The sequence below is a fragment of the Azolla caroliniana genome, unplaced genomic scaffold, assembly GCF_043228905.1.
Source record: "Azolla caroliniana isolate FFs.n. ecotype wild unplaced genomic scaffold, voAzoCaro1.0.p SCAF_11, whole genome shotgun sequence".
NCBI lineage: Eukaryota > Viridiplantae > Streptophyta > Polypodiopsida > Salviniales > Salviniaceae > Azolla > Azolla caroliniana.
This window is the reverse complement of record NW_028230446.1, coordinates 14758319-14772002: the sequence shown is the minus strand read 5'-3', so window position 1 is coordinate 14772002 and position 13684 is coordinate 14758319. Positions and strand designations below refer to the sequence as shown.

The 13684-nt window shown below is 43.7% G+C and overlaps 1 pseudogene; it reads right to left on the bottom strand.

Annotated features, from left to right (window-relative positions):
- Positions 1-1487: 1487 nt before the first annotated feature.
- On the bottom strand, positions 1488-3231 carry LOC147857912 (3-ketoacyl-CoA synthase 4 pseudogene; annotated as a pseudogene).
- Between the last annotated feature and the right edge of the window lie 10453 nt (positions 3232-13684).

Here is a 13684-nt window from a genome sequence, read left to right as displayed (position 1 = left end):
ACTGATGTTACTCATTCGAGTTAGCATACATGCAATACTACACAAGTCATAATTATAATGACATGACAACATGTGAGTCAGAGAGCATGAGAGAGAAAGCACAAGAAAACGCCACACATAAAATGCATTATTTAGCATCACATATAAAAATATTGTCGTTAAACATGGCGTTTAGTGAGGCATTGAAATGTTAGGGTTAATGATAGGAATAACATCATGTTTCCACATCAATAATTGCCTTGTTTGTAGTACTTGGAGTTCCTTTTGAGCATGTACTTGCTTCAAAGATATCCTGACATTTTGTAAAACTTATTTTTCCACGCTTTTCTCCCTTCACACGATAATTAATTATCATAAATTCTAATTAGTAAGTAACGTAAATTAGAATTAGTTATAAGGAGAAACACCAACTAAAAGTGCATGAGTAAAAATATGAAAAATCAACATTTCAAAACTTTGCCCTTATCTAAAAGCATACGATTGATATGTACTTTACATAAACCATAGCATTGTGAAAAGTTATGCATAAAAACTTCCCAAATGTTAGAAGTTAGGACATAATGACACTGTTAATTTTCTTAACTGAAAGATAATACTTCTGGACATCAAAAGAAGTCATTCGAGCTTGTTGTCCACAATAGAAATTTCTAGTTTGCTTTGTTATTTTTTAAATAAATACGCAATGATCTTCACACTCAAATTTTTTTGTCCATAGTCTCCTCTCCTTTATAATTAAATGATATGTTCCTTCTCACAAATGACTCAACATGATTTATTATGTCTCCTCTGCTTTACATAAGTTGTTGCCCTTTTTGTTGAGTTATTAAACATTAGATCCACTCAACTCACAATGATTGCTAATAATTATCCTTCGTTTTCCTTTTTTTATTTTGATGCAATCAATGACTTGAAACTATCTTTTGTCCATACACTAAACTCTCACATCCACTATTTGTAATGACTTCTACATTTCTTTCTCTTTCCTCCTATCCCATCTAATGCCTTCAATCATTCGATTTCTTTCTATTCTCAATTCTATGTGGTCTTCCTAAACCTCGGTGCATGTATGTGAAACTTTCTTTATCTCGTAACCTCATGGTAGTTTGGACTTATTGTCATTATTTCAACACTTAACGTTAGGTGAACACTTTTCATCGCGTCAAATTTTTAAAGAAATCTATCAATACCTTATACTTAAATACTTTATATTTAGCACAATAAATAAGTTGGTATCATTGGTTTACTTGTATTTTACTAGACACCCTTTTCCTTAGGACTTCTTTGTCTAGCTAAAAAATGTTCTTTAAAGATACAATGGTGATTCGCTCTTTGAAGTTGAATTAGATCTAATGGGATTGTTTTGTAACACACCATACGATTAGTAATACTTAATGGCTAATGATTCATATCCGTGATGTTAATGATATCATATGATAATTCACATTGTTTTTTTTAAGCAATTCAATTCCTATTTCTAGAAATAAAAAATAAAAAATACATGTTGGGATTAAGGATAGTTAATATAAGAAAGAACTCGTGAGACAAACAATGACCATACTCGGCCACGACCACAATCACAATGACGGACAACAATGATGATCATACTCGGCATGATGATGGTGATAGTGAAGACCATGACCTCAACTACAATGGGCGAACATTGACAACACACTTGTGTTTTTTACATATAGTGAATTTAAACACTAGTTGAATGAAGGAACTTCCACAGGATATTCATGGATACAATCCAACCATGCATTATGTTGTTGACGCGACGGACCTTGATTGGCACCAATCGCGAGCCACACTGCACTATTGCACTTAAACCCACTCCCAAAGGCAATCTGCCACACTCGATCCCGCTCCATGATCATTCCCTTTGCCTCGAGGTATGCAAGCTCGTACCAGATGGATGAGGACGAAGTGTTTGCGAACCGATACAATGCCATACGCGACGCCTCGACTTGTTGTGGCGACAACTCCAAGCTCTTCTCTAGCTCATCGATTATCGCCCTTCCACCAGCATGGATGCAAAAATGCTTAATAGTCTTCTTAAAGTTCGGCACCCGAGCCTTCGCCAAAACCACCCTCGCATCACTAGTACCACTTCTAATTATGCGTTTTACCAACCTCCTCATTTCGTTGATAATGTATGTGAATTGCTCGGAGAAGGGGAGAACCAATGGTGCGAGGCTTGTGATGTTATGCCGCAATGCTTCACCCGCAACTTTCGTGAGATCTTTCGACAACGTGACCCCATAATTTCCTTCTTCATCTTGCTCTTGGAACACACATTTGTACGACCTAACATGGTCACGGGAGGAACCTCCGGTGATAGTTCGAACAACATGTGAAAGTTGGTACTTGGATCGAACAGCATCGGAGGCCTTATTTGAGAGAAGGATGGCAGCACCCCCCATTCTAAACAAGCAATTTGGTATGACCATAGATCTCCTATTGCCAATGTACCAGTTTTGGGTGATATTCTCTGTGCTTATAATCAAGGCACAACTATTGGGGTGGACAAGGAGAAGGTTTTGGGCCAATGAGAGGGAAATAAGGCTAGCACTACACCCCATCCCAGACAAGTTGTAGCTTTTCACATCACTCCTCATCTTGAACTTATTGATGATCAAGCTACATAGAGATGGGCTTGGGCTAAATAGACTACAATTCACTATAAGAATGTCCACATCTAGGGGTTCAACGATAAACTTGTCAAACCTTGTTGTTGCTTCTGTTGGCAATGACTTGGCCACCTTTCGTGTCGAATAGGGAATATTGAACAACTTCTCAAGGGTGGAGAAGATGACGAGTTCGGCCTCATCTCGTGCATTCTGAAGGCTCGGTCGTGGTGGCAAGTATTGCATTGCAAGAGGCAAAGAGGTAAGCTCCCCGAGTCCTGACCTCTCGAGTATGGATTGTTGGAATTTAAGGCTTTTCTCATCGAAGAAACCTGTCAAGGTTGAATGTTCCATAAATAAACTAGATGACACTCTTGAGTTAAGTGAGGGCTTAAAACACACAAAATCAACTAGATAAATAGGTTTCTTTTGTAGTGATTTATAAATCAAGATTGTCATGCAAGGTATGAGGAGGATTAGTGCTAGAGGTAGAATAAGTGAAGATTGCCATGGGGCATGGATATTTTGGAGTGATGATGAATATGTGTGAATGAAATAATATGGTGTCCATGTGCTTGAAAGAGTTATGGAAGTCATTTGTGTGTGTGGGTGTGTTCGGAGTACATCGTTAGTAGAAGCAATGTATGTATGTATGTATATATATATATATTATACACACACTCACACACACACACACACACACACACACATTTATGGTCTCAACTAAATTATATGGTGGTTGTGATACAAAAAATAAAAGACACTCTGGCTCATGACCATTGGATTTCTTGTGGAGAGACAAGATTTATTACCGTTCTTGCATGTCGAATATGATCTATATTGAAAGTCAAGTGAAACAATTTCATGTAGTACAAGTGAGTGAACATTATGACTAGAAGAGATATACACCTAGCGAGAGCACAAGGTTGACCATGTTAGAAGCACAAGCTTGAATGTGATTGACAATATAGAAATAAATGCAATTCATTAGAAGACAAGAACTCTTGATAGGAGAGAGAAATATTCGGTTTTACATGACCTTGAAGAAGTTAGTGATGAGCTCTTTTGAATGCTCTTGAAGTCCTTCAACACAAATATAGCCAATGCTATCTCCACACGTTCCAACTCCGAATTTGCTTAAAATTCCTTTTAAATAGATGTCAATATGATAACTTCTTATAGAGGTAGATAAAAGATGGTGTCTTAAGTTTGCATGTGCTTGTTATTTGTGAGCCGATGTTTAGAACAATCCATTATTCAACCTTATGATGTTCAATTTCTTTAGTAGTATGAAGGTTTCTTTCATATGTGTGATATGTCATTACTCGGGTTCAGATTACCCCCTTCCAATGGATTTTTATGCTTGAGCAATATTAGGTCCACATAGACAACTTTTTGAATTGATTGTTAGCCAATATCCATCTTTATGTGTTGATTGTCTTTTTGAAGGCTTAAATAATGTACAATATTGATTCATTCTTTATTCATGAGGGGAAAAAATGAAGAAGATGTATTATTTTTCTCCATAGCACGACATTTGAGAAAGAGATGGGAGAGATCTTTAATCTATTACATGAATAAGTTTTCTGATCAGTCGTTCCTAAGTAAAATTGAAAATAACAAGCTTACTTTTCTTACATTTACACAAAATTTAATCATGTTCATAAACTCTTCAATAGAGCATTTGATTAAGAAAACTACAATATTCATGTAGCGACCTTTTCTACCAAGCTTATAAGACCTAATGATATTTAGAAAAATACGTACAATGGTAGTATTCATATTACCCTTTATATATCAAACATATCCTTGTCGTTTGGTGTCAAAAATATTAGTTTGTATGGACAATCAACAATTGATGACAAGGGGGGCAAGAATTTGATAGTCATGTTTAGAAGAAGACATGTTCTGTACGAACATTAAAACGGGCCAATGTAAATATTTCATTTCTTCTTTATGATGAAAACGAAATTGTAGCACATCGCATGATACACACACACAAACACACAACAAGGTGCATGTAGGTGCTCTAGCCCACCTCCAATATCACTTTTTAAGATTGGAGATAGTTTAAAAGTATATCACCAATAGTAATTAGCTTGAAAATGCTCAAAACAATATATAAGTCAAACTTAGATAACATTTTACTTTCATTAGTGCTTTTCAACATTCTCACCAATTATTTCTAATACATCTTTGGCAATAGATTCATGGATTTACCATATTAAAATAAAAAAGTATTGATACACTTGTGCATCTAAAAAGTTCATGACTATGGGTTCATGTCATTTACTTTTCATGACTATGGGTTAAGGTCATTCTGCTTTCACAACTAGGGGTTCAAGTCACAAACAAGATGCATTCCAATACTAATAGAAAAAGTGCCTCAAATGTTTCTCAATATTTTTGAAAGATTATGCACGCCCATAGCTTTCTCCTAAAAAATGGCTTTTGAAATCCAATAACGATGGAAAATAATGCTTGAGGACCACAACTATGGATTTGTGTATGAAAAGAAGAGCTGGCTTTTGATAAAGCCAAGTTGAAAATGATAAAACTTCTTTCATTACGTCATGAATAATGTGTGGAAATGTAATAAAACTTTGCTTTCATGTTTAAAAGTGTCAATGACATTTATAAACAATTGAATGTACATGTTCACTTATCAATGATAAAGACAAGTAGAAAATAATAAAATTTCTTTTATTGCCTCATAGAAATGTAATTGGAATTTGGCCTACAAATCTATGCGTTCATGGAAATGCTAATGTGTCAATGGCACTCCAAGCAATCAAACGTACATAATCACTGCCAGACAAATAAATGTACATAATTAAACTTTGAAGGGGTGTCCATTTCTTTGTTCAGTTTAGAAAATAAATGAATGTATGATGAGAAATAAATTCTTTTAAGGTAATACCTACGTCTTTTCCAAAACAAAAAACTCATTGCATTAGTTTTAAAATTTTACAGTTGTGAATGTTTTATACAAACCACAAAAGGGGCTCAATACTTCCATCTTATGTGGAGGAAATGATCAAGAGAAATATGGTTTTAAGGCAATGCTCCGAAGATGCCATATTATTTTGTGTTTTCTTATTGCACCAAATTTTCACATTGAATATATGAAGTGTAACATGTTCTTTATCGATTGCAATGCAAAATGTGCGCTAGTTTCTTGTGTATGACAAATTACTTTTCCCAAATAAACTTTGTCTATAATAATCAGTTGACATTATATCTCACTTTTATTGATACCTATTTGACAAATTTGCCACAATAGTAAATTAGTATCCATATTAACACTTTGTATATCGATATTAACTGAACAAAGAAGAAGAAGAAATTAGATGAAAATGCAATAATTGGGCAAATGACACCATCCAAGCGATAATGGGGGGATATAACAAATGTCAACAATTAAGAATGAGATACAAAATTATATAAAGCAAGAATGAGTCATCGATCTCTGTTCGACTAGGCACAATATAGTCCACTTCTAGCACTTTTCCCATATTTAAAGATAACTTTGAATATTAGAAACCTAAGAAGATGAACATATTCTTAGCTCCATTATCCCTTATTTATGCTAGTTTCAACATGCCCCCATTATTCTCCATTTAACATAGCTTGCCTTACTTTCCTTTTTGCTTCTCTTTTATTCTAAATGTTGTTAAATGAAGATGATAGATTTCAGTAAGGCTTCGATGATAAAGAGGGTTATAAAATAGAGGTATGTCCATGATAAACAATAATGTAATGTGATGGAGACGGTTGCTTCTAAATAGAACTAAAAAAGACAATTCATTCACAAACTTAAGTGTTTTTTTTTTCCAAAAAAACTCCTTCCATTAGTTATAAAATTGTACAGGTGAGAGTGTTATATACAACTCCTTGTCAGGACACGATAGTTCCATCTTTTTGGATGCCCACTGACTCAAGAAAGGGAGAGGATGACCATTGTTGGATGAAGGCTAGTTGTTGTCTTCAATTCCATCGGATCTGCCCGTGAGGACGTTGTCGTGAAGATCCGTCTCTATGTGCGGATCGTGAGGCAGAACCACCGGGGTTCTAGACCGGAAGGACTCGAAGCACCCATTAGCTTTACCGAGAAAGGATTTAAGATAGTTTGAGGGAGAGAGATTGAGATGGCGAGAGAGAGATAGAGAGTAAGAGAGATAAGATCGAACTTTTAACTTTAGATTCGAGAGACAAGATATAACATCAATTGGAGAACGAAATTTTCTTCTTCTTAAATTCTTGAATCCAAACATAACATCCCTTTGATCCTTTTCATCCATCCTTTTATAGACGTACCCATGCATATGATGCATGTGAGGGTACAAGACATGCATACAATGCATGTGATGCATGTTTGCCATTTGGCGCTCATGCATCACATATCTCTCAATTAAGCTCTAATATGAGAATTTACATGTAAAACTATAATGATAGAGAAAATATTTTAAAAGAAATGACATAGCTTAGTGGTAAGTTTATAGACTCTCAATGTGGAGGTGCAAGGATCAAGTCTTCCCTTGCACTCCTTTTGAATACACACACACATATATTTTTGTTTTTTATTATTAATGTATTTTTTACAAGGCATTTGTCCGTCCGGTCGTCGTCTTGTCGGCTCCGTCGGTTTGCGGTTGCCAGGTGATGTCGGATGTCGGATCCTGTCGGACACTGTCGCCGGATTCGTCCAAAACACATAGTTATATGCGTTTGGCTACATCCATTTGTTAAGTCATACAACTTAACCTTTCTATGTTCCACAAATAAACACAAAGATAATAGCTTTTGCTCTGCCTTATATATGGTGGGTTCCTTATTTATCTTGTCTATGTGGGATATCACATTGTTTTATTTTTCTCTTCTTCTTTGCAAACTTCATACCCACATAACTTGACACTTAGATGTTCGTTTCCTACGTAGTAAAGTGCATTCAGAAGCTCTTCAAGACCTCCATCTTTTTGTACCAAGATATTAAACTTATTTAAAATAGTATCTTTACTATTATTGTTTTATATTTCATGAGAAGAACCACGCTCGATTTCGTATGTTCCTTACAAGTTTCACACTATTGCCGAAAATCTTCATGACATCGTCGTATTGGCTCTTTAGAGTGGCAACAACTTTACTCCATATCTCATGCATCAACATTACTGGATGCACTATTTGGTTGGAGAAGAACCATCTACAACGTTGTTTCCATAGAATCCAAAGAGTTATCGGGTTGACCAATTCCAACACAACTCGAGATTCGACATTAATAGAACTTGAGTGGATATTGTCGATGATGAAAAGAAAAACCTCTTTTGCTTTTATCACCAAATTCATCCCCTCCTTCTGATGTTCGTACTTATCAACTAGGGCTTGCCATGACAACCAACACACATTTCCCAACTTGATTGTGTCTTGAACCTGGCACAATTGCAATAGGTGGCCAACCCCCTGCCATATTTGATGTGTCTCTGGGCAGTGTTAGCAAACCTAAGTGTTATCAAACTAAATCCAAAGAAAATGCAATTTGATGCTCGTACAATTGTGTACTATCCCCCATATTTATATCTAGATAGCCTTAAAGTTACAAGAAATATAAAATAACTTCAGCAACTATTTCTAGATCTTTGAAATAAATTATGGCCCACAAATAAAGGATAATGTCATCTAGGAACCCATGATACTTACATAATTCTTACATTCGGAGATGAAGTACTGGCTCATAGCTATTTATAGTCTTCATCTGGGAAGAAAACGTTGTCGTGAAGAAAACCGTCCCTTGGCGCAATCGATGAATAACGCACATGAACCGGCCCTTCACGTGTGCGCGCTCTTAATGTATATAATAGAGAATTAGGTACATAGAGATATCCTGAGTAGTTAGATTCGGTAGGTAGGAAGTAAATGAGGGAGACGACTCCCTTCTTGACGCTATAAAGGAGAGGGAGACGCAGGGAGAAAGGATCGCACATTAAGGAGGACGAAGTGCTGTCGGACCGGAACCGAACGCTTCTCCTCTGTTCGTTCTCCATCGCTCTTCTCTGCAGGTTTTCGGGAGGCGCGCGCTGCTTCGAGGAACGCCTGTGTGCTTCCAGCAGCACCTCCACCCTTTTCTCCTTTCGTGCGTAGACGAACAAGCATCGGCATCTGTTTGCCGGCCTGTTCGGTTGTAACCGCTCGCGTGCTTTGTTGTGTATTCTGTTACTCGTTAATATACAAACACTTGTGTCTCCCTATCTTTGTGTCCCTTCGCGTCATCTGTGTTGACGGGCCGTGCCCCTGTGTTTCTTACTCATACGTGACAGGGCGTCTCTCTCTTTCTCATTCCTCTTCTATCACCTGCTCTTCGGTCCAAGACCCCGGTGGTCCCGCCTCGTTTCTCCACGCACGCGCGTAGTAACGCGACATATTTGGTGAACCCGACGTGAAACAGGCAGCAGAGGAGCAGAAGATGAGGGGTTCAGATCTTGCAGAGGCCATGGCTTCGGCCGTGGACCGGATAGTGAGCGCGCGCGAGGGCACCGACGCCCTTGACAGGGCTATTGAGGCGATCGTCGGTACGATTGGCCGGTTCAGTGGAAAGGATGCCACGAGTTATTTGGCGTCCTACCGGGCGGAGATGTTGATGAGGGATATTCCGGAAGAGAGGCGTCTTGCCGGATTCCCTCGAGTGGCGATGCCGGGCATCCATGCGGAGGTGCTCGAGGTCTGGGCGGAGAGACGGACCTGGGAGGAGTTCAAAGGACGGCTCCTGGAGAAATACGGGCTGGATGACGCGCTTCGACTTTCGAAGCGGAGCTTCATGGAGTGGGTGGAGTCCCCCAACAAAGGAAGAAATGCGTTGGTACTCCTCCGGGAGTTTGAGGAACGCTTTGCACGCCTTTTGGTGCTCAATCGGACCATTCTGGACACAAGTCGTGTCCTGCTGTTTGTCAAATCGGTTGACGCACGGGATCGGGGGCAAGTTGGCTCCTTACTGAAAACCGAAGACGGGCTGACGGCCGACTGGGCCGCGGTAAAAAGAGTCTGCGGCCATTTTGACAAACGGTGGGAGTGGGCTGATACAGAGGCGACCGGGGCGAGACTTATTGTAGCAAGGAAGCTCGAACCGATACCGCAGGCGCGAAGGGAAGAGACCCGGGAGTGGCTCGAAACCGGTTCGGCTTCGACCGGCGTGGTCAGAGGCTCGTCCGGGGGAACAACTTTGGAGGAGTTGACACGAGCGGTAAAGGATCTCCAGATCGCCCAACCTAGGAGAGAAGGCGGCGATCAGGCTCATGACCGACGGCCTCCGGCAGGAAGTAGGTGCATGTGGTGTGACGAGGTCGGCCACATCCGGAAAGACTGCGGGGACTTTATGGAGGCTTTGAGAAGCCGGGTAGTGTACCTGTGGGAAGGCCGGGTGCACGCCAACGATACTCGGAGGGCCCTGAACTGAAACGACGGGCGAGGAGGAATGAAAAGGCTGATGGAAGAGGCGGTAGCCCGGCACGCGGAGACCGTCCACTACTCAGCGCCAGCCGGTATTCGGGTCGGAGGTAGCGAGGCCCGGAAGGAGAGCAAAGCCGAGTTCTGGCCGACGGTGCTGGAAGGCCTCGCCGGTGCCCAACTAAAGAGAGACGAGGCGGACCGCGCGGAGAAGCGGGTCCAGGAGGTAACCAGGTGGAGTGACCTGATCGAAGAAAAGACGGGTTTCGTCGAAGCGGCTTGCCAGAACTACGAGGCTCTGGTTGAAGACAAACGGGTAGGTAAACCCGGAGGGGCCGGATCTTCACAGAGATACGAAACCCGATTCGGGCTGAAATGGAACGAGGCCGGTGAGTCCAGTGCCCGGGATAACCACAAAAAGGGCGGGTACCGTTTTGGCACGGAGATCGAAAGGACCACGGACCTATGAAAGGTCCTGGAAGAATGAATCCTTGACAGCAAGGTGGAACTGTCGTTGCGGGAGGTGCTAGGGATCGCCAAGAAGGAGTTCCACGACTCCATCGTGGACTTGGTGAAGAGGAAGAGGCTGTCAACGGAGGCAGAACCGGGAAGGCCGGTGGAGGTGCGGACGGCGCACATAGAGGACATGGCGCTGGAAGACGAGTGGGCGGAGAGCCACTACTCGAGGCCACACTGGGCCCGAGCGACCACGGAAACCCCGGTGAAGATCGGAGATGTTCAGGAACCGGTGGTGGCGCTGGTGGACCACGGTTCGGAAATAAACCTGATGTCCATGGACTTCTACAAGAAGGGGAAATGGCCGATCAACACTAAGCACGGGTGGAAGATACGGGCGGCGACGCGCGCCACGGAGGAACTACACGGGGCCTGCCCAAACGTGCGAGTCAAGATCGGCGACGTCGAAATAGACTAGCACTTCTTTGTGCAGGAGACGTCCTCGCACCCGGTCATACTGGGAGAACCGTACATTACGGCAGCGCGTATGGAGACCAAGGTGCTAGACAACGGGTCGGCTTACGCGAGGGTCAAGAGTCAGGACAGGCGTCATTCAGTCCAGTTCCTGACGGTGCGACCGAACCACGAGTGAAACCGCGAGTCCCTCGGTGGCGAAAACTGAGAGGATTTTTAGAGAGGGCTGCCAAGGCGTGGGGCCGCGACAGTCCGGACAGTCCGGGAACACCCCACATATGTACGATAGATGCAAACCTGAAGAAACCTTGTACCATAAGTAGGAAGTTTTGTTTCTCCGAAAACGGAGGGTGTACGATAGTCGGCGTCGTTGGCCTAGAAAAGACAAGGGCGGAAGAGCGACTTCGGGCGTGCGGAGTTCTCGGGCCCAGCGAGGAAATCTACGGAGCCGTGGAGGCGGTCTCCTTCGACGATACCTTGGGAATACTGCGAGAGGTGGTCGGAGAGGGCCTTAAAGAGGACCGGACGATACCGGTTTGTTTAGAAGAAATGTACGAAGTCATCGCAGACTTCAGTCGAGGGCTCGAGTCGGATCGGACGGCCCGGGTTAACACGAAGTACAAGACTGTGGACCGGAAGGTAAGGCCAGTCGCGGCACCCTTACCGGAGGGCAGCGAGTTGCGAATCGAGGGGGTCGCGTCGGACCCCAGTTTACGAGATCCGGCCTGCATAGGGCACACCTTCACCGACAGAACGCTACGGGAGCTCAAAATAGGTGGGGGCGGGTTCCTACTGCCGGCGGAAGAAGACCGGTTTCGGAGAATGCTCGGAAGGCACGGGAAAGCCTTCGCATTCTCACCGGAAGAGATCGGGTGCGTAGACCCGACAGTCGTGAAGCCGATGGTGATATTCACGGTACCGCATGTACCATGGAATCTCAAGCCAATTTCGGTACCGAGAGCTCACATCCCAGAGCTGATGGAGCTATTGAGGCAGAAAGTCAATATGGGCATCCTCGAACTGTCGAGTGCCCCGTACTCGAACTTGTGGTTTACCATACCGAAGAAGAACGGGAAGTTGCACTTCATTCAAGACCTGCAACCGGTCAACAGAGTGACAATTCGGAACGCAAGAATTGGACCAACGATAGACGAGTTCGCGGAGGCCTTCGCCGGAAGGTCGATCTACTCGGTTGGTGATCTATACTCGGGGTACGATCAGTTCCAACTAGCCGTAGAGAGTAGAGACATTACGACGATGCGGACTCCTCTCGGCCTAGTGCGGATGTGCACCCTGCCACAAGGAGGGACGAACTCGGTGGCCCACATGGTGAATGCAATGAACAAGGTGATGAGGGATTGTATCCCGGACATCACCATGCCATTCTTGGACGACATCCCGATCAAGGGATGTCCGATGGAGGAAAAGGACGAAATGGTTGGACTGGACGGATGCCGGAAATTTGTGGAGACACACATTGACGACTGCGAGAGGGTGTTGCAGAGGCTAGAGGACGCGAGGCTCACCCTCTCCGGGGAGAAATCGGCCTTCGGGCAATCAGAGATCATGGTCGTCGGACATCTATGCGGGCCGTATGGCCGGAAACTGTCTCCGGCTAAGGTGGAAGCCATCTCCTCAATGAAGCCCGACTGTAACTTGGTCACGGAGGTACGGAGGTTTTTGGGAGCATGCGCGTTCTACCATATATGGATCCCGCATTACGCCCACATTGCCGAGCCGCTATACGGGTTGCTGAAAAAGGGGCGAAAATTCGAGTGGCGAGACGAGCACGCGGAGTCGGTCCGAAAGATGAAGGAGGCTCTTTCTGCAGCACCGGCACTCCGGAAGGCTGTCTACGAGAAAGGCACTCCCATCTACATAACGGTAGATACGAGTCCGACCGGGATCGGATGGGTCGTCAACCAAGAAGATGAGGACGACATTCGGTTCCCAATCGGGTTTGGTGCGAAGGTCCTCAGCGAGCGACAACGAGGATACTCCCAGGTTAAACGCGAACTCTGGGGTATCGTTTCGGCGGTGAAGGCCGATAAAGACTATCTGATCGGGACAGAAGTGATTATCGAGACGGACTGCCTGCCGATTCTCGGCATGGTTTCCGGATGCGCAACCCCGGACCTGGCGATGCTCAGGTGGATAGCGTACATCAAGTTCCTGGATCCGGAAATACGACACATTTCCGGGAAAGACAATGCCATGGCCGACATGCTTTTGAGGGCGCGATTCAACGACGAGGGCGGCATGGTTTCGGAGGACGAGGAAGTCAGTGTGGACTTCTTCGAGGTGGCTTACGCAACAACCGAGGGAGGGAGCACTCCGGTGCTTAACGATTTCAACGTAAGCAAGTACGACGGGGAGTGGCTGCAGATTGGGGGATTCTTGAGGACAATGGCGCCGGACGCGTCATGGACAAAGGACGAGGCCAACCGGATCCGGAAGAAAGCCTACCGATTCTTTCTCCGGGACGGATACTTGTGGAAGCACCCGGAGAAGAGAAACGACATCCCGCTCCGAGTAGTGGCGATGAAGGAGGAACAGGAGGAGCTGCTGAAGGCCTACCATGACAGCCCCTGGGCTGGACACCTTGGGACGTGGGCCACGTTTGAGAAACTAAAGGGCAAGTATTGGTGGCCGGGACTGTACCGGGACGTGCATCGGTTCATGACAACTTGTGAGAG